The sequence below is a fragment of the Sciurus carolinensis genome, chromosome 19, assembly GCF_902686445.1.
Source record: "Sciurus carolinensis chromosome 19, mSciCar1.2, whole genome shotgun sequence".
Taxonomy (NCBI): Eukaryota; Metazoa; Chordata; class Mammalia; order Rodentia; family Sciuridae; genus Sciurus; species Sciurus carolinensis.
Window position 1 is genome coordinate 28,311,472 of NC_062231.1, and position 8,281 is coordinate 28,319,752.

Here is an 8,281-nt window from a genome sequence, read left to right on the forward strand (position 1 = left end):
AAATAAACACATATTAATTACAAAGTAATAATACAAACAAAAGTAAGTTGGCGTCAATTTCCATAAGAAAAACATTGGAACACATACTCTCTATCCCCATTAAGGAGACAGGAGACGGAGCGGCTCATCCCCAGAATGCTCAGAGAGAACGTGGGTCACAACCCCCAGCTGCCATTCCTGGCCGGCTGTTCCTTCTCAAACAGGCCTCCCCTCTCAACAGCCTGGAGCCCTGCCCCAGGATCAATTGGCCAGGGCTGGGGAACTTCAGTTCCTCCAGGACACGCTTCCAGTGGTGTGCTGGGGAAGGGTTAACAACCAACTCTCCAGAAGCAGAGAGCCCCATTCACAGCTTTTGCCAATTTCCATAGTGTAAATTCTCAGTGATGTCACACTACCAACAGGAAGTCACTGGACGCACGCGGGAAGAGACACAGAGTGACACATCATGAGCTCATGCTTCCAGTTGACAGCTAGGTAGACATAAGTAAACTCCAGGGCAAAGATAACAGTGAAATGCGGGAAACGATAACTTTTGAATGTTTATTACTTTTTGTTTTTAATACAATTTATTTAACTGTAAGTTGGTATAGCTTAATTTTTGACAATGGCTATGTTTAACTGGCTCACAAAATGACTGGAAATTTAACGGCGATCTCCTGGGAGGTAATAAGAACTGGTTTAAGTACACCGTAAATACGTCAGACGTTCTAGAACTTAAGCCAAGAGATGCAGGACCATGGAGCATCTGGCACTTCAGCGGGAGAAGTAGTGAAGCTTTCGTGGGGGGCATTTCACCACCCTGTACACTTGAGTGTTCTTAGTCAGAAAGGCATGTTCCCTTAGTGCACAGCACTCTAACTTTTAAAATTATTTTCTCCCCTGATAGTCACATACTTTCATATGTGATCATGTACCTGCCTTTTTTTTTAACTATATCTGGGAACATCTGTTATTATTTAACTCTGTAAAAATCAACTCAGCTTTTAAAACTAATAATACTTAAAAAGAAAACATCACGTTCATACAGGGAAAATCATTATTATTTCTACAAACAGGCGTTGACCATACACATACATAATAGAAGCAAAGGGAAATTCTATCTAAAAGTTACTATTTACCAAAAAAGCTTTATATCTGAAGCTTACTCTCTTTTTGTCAAAAGGTGTTACAGCAATCTTTTAAAAAATGGTAAAAACGTATTAACCCCCATGGGCATAATCAGAAATTGAAACAATTCTAAAAGATACGTTCTGGGGCTGGGGTGTAGTTCCATGGTAGAGTGCTTGTCTAGCATGCTCAAGGCCCAGGGTCACTCCCCAGTACCAATAAGTCAGTAAGTAAAAATTAAAAGGGACTTTGTCACTGTGAAATTCAACGTTTCCATTTTCAAGTCCATGTCCTTGTACATGAAATCCTTAGCGTGCACATACAATCTTCTTGCCTCCAGGGGAGGGGGTGCATTCCTCATGCTTAACACAACACCATCCTACCAGGCATGCAGGCTAATTGCCAACCCCACACACCTCCCCCATAACCTTTCTTTTTCCAGACCGCAGGTTCTATTAATTCTATTGCAAAATTGTCATTTTACTATGAGTTTGGGCAGATTATTTAATCTCTGCTAATCCTTAGTTTCCCACTCAGTTACTGTGAAGAATAAAAGCAGCTATCCCAGTAACTGACGGGGATGAAGCAAGGGTTCGATAAAAGCTAAGACCAACTGCTGCTCTGGGTAGAGTTGTGAGGCTTAATAAACCCAGCTCTGTGTTTCCAGATCCTCTGATAAGCAGGGACTGAGCTGGATGAACATTCTTAAGGCAGAAAGAAGTATCAATTAATTGCTGCTCATTCATGAGAAAATAACAGAACCCTAGAAAGGTATTTCTAAAGTAAGAGTGAGGAGGGACCATGTGCACCAGAGCAAAGAGCTGACATCTTTCAGTATATCTTACTAACCTCACTGAACAGTAGTTGGGACTTCTGGTCAGGATTCAGGGTGATCAAGGAAATTTTAAAACATTTTCAATCATTTGTTTAGGAAGGTTAGTGTATAGCACACTGTGTAAGTCTTTTTTTTAAACATGCTTAAATTTGTTCAGGTTGGTTAAATATATGTAATTTGATGATTTTATTTTATAGGAAAAGAAGGAAGATGGAAATTGTATATTAAAATCTTAATGATTGCTATTGTTAGATTTAGGGTTATGTGATTTTTATATACTTTTGTGTGATCATTTCCAAGTTTTATTGAACATGTACTGTCTTGCAATGCATAAAAGATTAATCATTTTATAAGAAACAATTTTGTAACTAAGGGGAACAACTTTACTTCTTCAAAATCTTTGATTTAAAATAATGTCTCCTTCAGAGCCAGGGATGTAACTCAGTGGCTAAGTGCATGCCTGAGTCCTGTTTCAATCTCCAGCACCTAATAAAAATAAAATAATAATAATATATGCTTCTCTGAAGGTCCTTGATTGGACTATGAATGTTGACTCTCCCATCAAGTGTTCATCATTCAGGTTCATAAACACATAAGGGACAAATCATTTTAGAACTATTCCAGTTGATGAACATAGCTTGAAAGCTCTTTTTAGTAATGATGACAAATTTATCTTTGGTCCTTCCTAGTCTGTTAAGCACTTTTCCCTTAAGTTTTCTTAGAACATGTGAAAAAATTTAAATCAAATGTAATAAGAAAACCTGGGTAACATAACTCAAAATACTGAATGAGAAAAAAAAATCCATTGTTTTGAATATGATCCAGTAACACCATCATAAAAACAACTACTATTATCAATAGCTATAACACTTTCCAATTTTAAATTTCAGGTTTGTGAACATATTCTGAAAAGGAGATAATGTGAGTTAAAATTCATTCAACAAGTAAGGTCTTAATGGTATTTTTCCATTAGCTTTAGTAATGCCCAGAAAAGCCCAAATACTATAATTAAAGTAAAAAGAATAATAGTATAAATTCTACTCGTACAGTGGGCACTGAGTATCCGGTCTGTGGCTCTCCCCTTTACTCTCTATCCATCCATGCATTTGTCCATCTATGCATCCATTCTTCCGTCCATGCAGCTACCCATCTGTCCATCCGGCATCTACTCAGGCCTCTGTTCCTCCATCTTCTCTATTCCGGCACATCACGGACCTATCAGGGAAGCTTCCTAAAGCTCCATCTTCCTAGAACAATGCATCAAAACTTACCTGACAGATAGTTCACCCATCATCTCTGCATCTATGCATTCAAGAATCCTTGCTCTACATCTTGTACTTTTCATTTAAAAAAAAAATCATCTCAGGTTGGAATACTTTAAGCAACAATAAATTCTAACTAAGTAATTTGAAAGACTTTAAGATACCCTGCTTCTGATTTGCTGGGATTCTACAACAATGTTCACCGACATGGCGCTCACCAATCCACTCCTCTTTTTCTCTCCTCTTTTTTAAAGATAGTTTTAGATCAACCTCGAGATATTTCTCCTCATTTCCATTTCCTAGCTTTTTATTGTTCTTCCTTCATAGAGAAACCTACCACTCCATCTTCCAAATTTAAAAATTGATTTCTTCGCTAACATTTTTCTTTTAATTACCAAGAACTCTTTTGATCTCTGGTTATTATTTTTATTTTTTTTCCACATTTTTTATTGTTGTATTATGGTAGTAGGTAATTCTGGTTATCATTTTAAAAATAGGATCCTAGTTGAGTTTGATGGAAGTAACATCACAAATGTCTCTCGGTGTTCTAATTAGTTCTCTTTTTAATTTATCTGGTTTCTAACTCATGACCTCATCTACCAGCAATTGCCTCCCAAGGATCCCATCTCCAAACACCATCGGCATGTGGATCTGGGGGCAAAGCTGAACGCATGGAAATCTGAGGGCACATCTGACCATGGCAGTGCCATTCCTACTGGCTCTCCAACGCCAGCATGTGGAAGTCTGTCCTTTGCAGCTCTTCAGTTGAGCCAGGAGAGAAGTCTAATGCCCCTACCTGAAGGAGGGCATCTGCTGTTGGTGTTCCTCACATTGGTCACTGGTAATGGCTTTATTTCTAATTCCAGAATTTGAGCACGCTCCTTGCTCCTAGCTCGTCTTTAGTTCGCTCTTGCTAAGCGCATCACTGTAACTCAGTGTTACACCAAAGCACAGGTGGATCTTCGCACTAGTTCGCACTTCGCCCAAGAAGCAGAAACCCACATGTGATTTAAAGCCCAAGGGCTTTATTAAGGAAAACACCTGTGTGAGAGGAAATGGAAGGAACCTAGGCTGGGCTGGCAGTGAGACCACCAGACAGGACTCTCAGTAAAGGACAAAGGAATGTATGCAGTCCAAAGAAGTTAGACCAAGCTGCTGGGGAGCCCTCAGGTCAGGTGCGGAAGTCCTGGGCCTGCTGCCACACTCAGGCTCCGGGCTTCCCAGCCCAGCAGTGAGGGCTGTTGGCCAGTATCATGCCCTGGAGAGGGATGTCTGAGAGGCACCGCTCGTGGCAACCAGCTTCTCAAGGTTCTGCATGTTCCTGGTTTTACTGAAGGAAGAGTTGAATCGGCTGTTTGTCACCTCTGCCATGATTTTCATCTAGGATCACATTAGTGTGTGTGTATCTTTATGTCCAATTCTTTCTGACTTTCTTCATCCAGTTCTCAGTTTTATTTTCTTTTGGTCACATCTTTAATCTTTTTCTTCACAATGTATAGTTTGTCCCCAAATTTTGAATATAGAACCAATACCTTTTAAGTGATATTTATGTTAATATTTTAATTAACCTTCTTTTTAAATAATTGTGGATTTACCTGTAGTCATAAGATCTAATGCAGAGAGGAGTTTCTTAAGCCAGTTTCCTCCCAGGGTAACATTTTACAAATCTATAGCACAACGTCACGACAAGGCTATTTATACTGATACAGTGAAGACACAAAACATTTCTGAGTTAACTTTTCATCACTGTGACCAAATATTGACAAGAACAACTTAGAGGAGGAAAATTTCATGGTTTTAGAGGTTCACTGCATGGTTGGCTGGCTTCATTGCTCTGGGCCTGAGGTAAAGCAGAACATCATGGCAGAAGGGCATGGAGGAAGGCTGCCAGGAAGCAGAGAGAGAGAAAAAGCAAGAAGCCAGCCAACCCAAGGACATGCCCCAGTGATCAGTTTCCTCCAGTCACACCCCACCTGCCTATAGTTACTACCCAGTATATAGCAGTCCTTTTAAATTATTAGTGCATCAATGGATTAATCCACCCATGAGGTAAGAGCACTCACCGTTGAGTCATTTCAGCTCTGAACATTCCCACACTGCCTAACACACGCACTCTGGAGAGACACCTCACAGTCAGGCTGCGGCAGTTCACGCCATGGTGAGAGCCTTCTGTTCCACCCTCTCAGAGTCACACTGTGCTTGCTGCTCACTTTCTCTTCCTGACCTCTGGCAGCCATTACCTCTTCTCCATAGCTACAACTTTGGTCATTTCCAGAATGTTACCATAAATGGAACGATGCAGTATATGACCTTTCCAAACTGACTTTTATCACTTAAAATATAACTGTAAATCTACTAAGATGGCAACTTTTTATTTTTGAGTTATATTCCATGAAATAGATGCACGACACTTTGTTTAGCCTGGTTAAACATTCAATGATTTCCATTTCCATGGAAGCAGAGATGGAAAATCTCCCATGCTTACCTGTGTCTCCTTAGCATGATCTTGCTTCCTGATGTTCCAAGGTTGCTCCTCTCATTGTTTTCTTTCTGATGGAGAACTGTGTTAAGCCACTGTGTTAGTCTGCTTTTGGCAAACTCTTAGTTTTACTTCATCTGAGAATCTCCTGACTTCCCCCTTCTTTCCTGGAGAATATTTTGCTGGATACAGGATTCTAGGTTGACAGTAATTTTCTTTCATTTGAAAATGCCACTCCTTGCCAGCCTCCATGGTTTCTGTTTGGAAATCTGCTTTCTTTTGAATTATCTTTTCTCATAGGTAACGTATCTCTATCTCTCGCTGCTTTCAAGATGTTTTCTTTCTCTTAAGTTTTCAGAAGTTTGACTATAATTATTTTTACTGTACATTTATTTGGGTTTAGCGGGAGTTTGGAGTTGGCTCAACTTTTTGAATCTGTGGGTCTATGACTTTGTCAAATGGGGAACTTGGGTCATTATTTCTTTGACTTTTTCAACTCTAGGATCTTTTCCCTTTCTTTTCAGAATTCCAAAGATCTAAACAGTCTTCTGTTTTGAACCCCAAAGCCCTTCAGGCTCTCTTAACTTTTAAAAGCCTACTTTTTCTCTGTTGTTCAGATGGGATAATCTCTAGGGTCCTATAACCCGCTTGGGGTGCCTCACTTCAGCCTAGTCAGAGAGGATGTCTGGCTCCCAGCAACCCTTACCAGTGTTTTGCTGGCAGATGGGGTCATGGAGTCTCTGTCATGTTGACTAGGGCAGTGTGGTCATGGTCTAAAGGTTTTCGTCTTGCTAGGTCACCTCTGTGGACTCGACCTTTTTGGGAATGGACAACTTCTGGCAATATATATTTGTGAAATGCTTTCACTCCCTGACTCAAATACCATGAGCTCCATCTTTTCTGCTACAGAAACTTAAGGGAAAAAAGCCTATTTCCCCTGATTACTTATTAAAGAAGGTAGGTTCTATACAAGTATTTGTTCAAAAAATTTTTGTCTTTCTCATCTCTCGAGTATCAACCTGCTTATTATTAGAATTCTTTTCTCTCTCGCTGAATGAGGGCATGGTTGATGTGAACTACATCTAACCAATTTCACCATGCTTTTCACTTTTATATAGAGAATATTTCTTTTTCTGCAAAATGTAAATCTGTACCCAAGATATAACTTCATAAGGTGGCCCAGTTAAAAGGGATATGACGAATTCCTCACAATGCCTGAAATAGGATGTACTTCACACAGTGTGAGTACTATGGATCGGCTACTCGAGCCTCTTCTCTGACTCATCAACCCCATTAAGCTCAGTCCAGATTTAGGAGTCCACTCTCTTCCTTAAGCAGGAAATGCTCTGAATCACCATTCACACTGCAACCCAAAATCGCCTCCTTAGGAATGCTCTTCCTGACCTCCCAGGCAAGAGCAGTCTCTCAAGGGCATAGTATGCCTGATTCCACTCTTCTACAGTGTTTTATTCATAGTGTGTCTCAGGTTCTGAAATTCTCATTAATTTACTTATATACTTTACATTTGATTTCTATATTTTTCTTCTAGTTGGATGAGAAAGGAACTGAAGTTTGAATAAATTAATGGCTAACTGGCAAAAATGGCACATTATAAAACAGTCTTTTATTCATTAGTTTTGAAATTTTCAATTTTGGTGTGGAAATGATTTTAAAAAATTACACCTGGTATTATCTTTCCTCGATAGTTCTTAGATCACTGTCATATTGGAAATATCACGAACCCACTATGATCCAATCTATTTAAATACACACTGAGAAACAAATTTATATCTTAGACACCTGTATGATAGCTTAAAAAAGCAAAAAGTAGGGAAATCCCTGAATAATTTTAGCAGCAATCCTGAGGTAGAGCTTTATAAATATATATCGTGTTCAAAACATAAGAGCCAAAAAGATCAATGTTCTTTGGAACTTCAGTGTACCTACCAATTTCAATGAGGAAATGTTTTTCTTTTCTAACTAAAAAAAAAAAAAAAAAGATGTAGCTATTGTACAGGATATTTTGGAGGTCAAAAAGAGCAAAAACAGAAGCATGTGTCGCGGTGAAAATGAGGAGCAAGTTTAGCACTCTGGACCTTGTAATCATCCGAGATTGCCTTTCTGGCCTAGCAAAGCTCGTTCTGTCTCAGGGCCTCTGGTGTGACCTTTGAATTCGGGCCACAGTGCGTCACCAGCACTCCTGTTCAAGTCCAGGCCTCCCCAGGGCAGAGGCTGAGGTGGGAAAGTTCCTCCTTCTTCAGGCTTTGCCCCACAAGCGTCCTGCGCAGTTGTGTCCACAGAAGCGGCATATTTCTGACTGGCCTTTGTTCTTCTCCTCCTGGTGCTCCTTGAGGCACGTGAGCAGGATGGGTCTGCGAGACCGTTACCATTATTGCTGAGCAGCCCAGTGGTCCCGAGTCAGCTCATGCATGATTTCTCTGCATGTAATACAGTCTGCAGCACCAGCTGCCCCTGCCTGTGGGGGAGGCGCTTGGGGCTTCTGCTCGCCTTCTCGCTTCTTCATTGATGACCTTTTCTCCCACCCCACCTCCACCCTCATCTCCACATGGCCAAAGCCACCTGTTTCAAGCTCAAGGG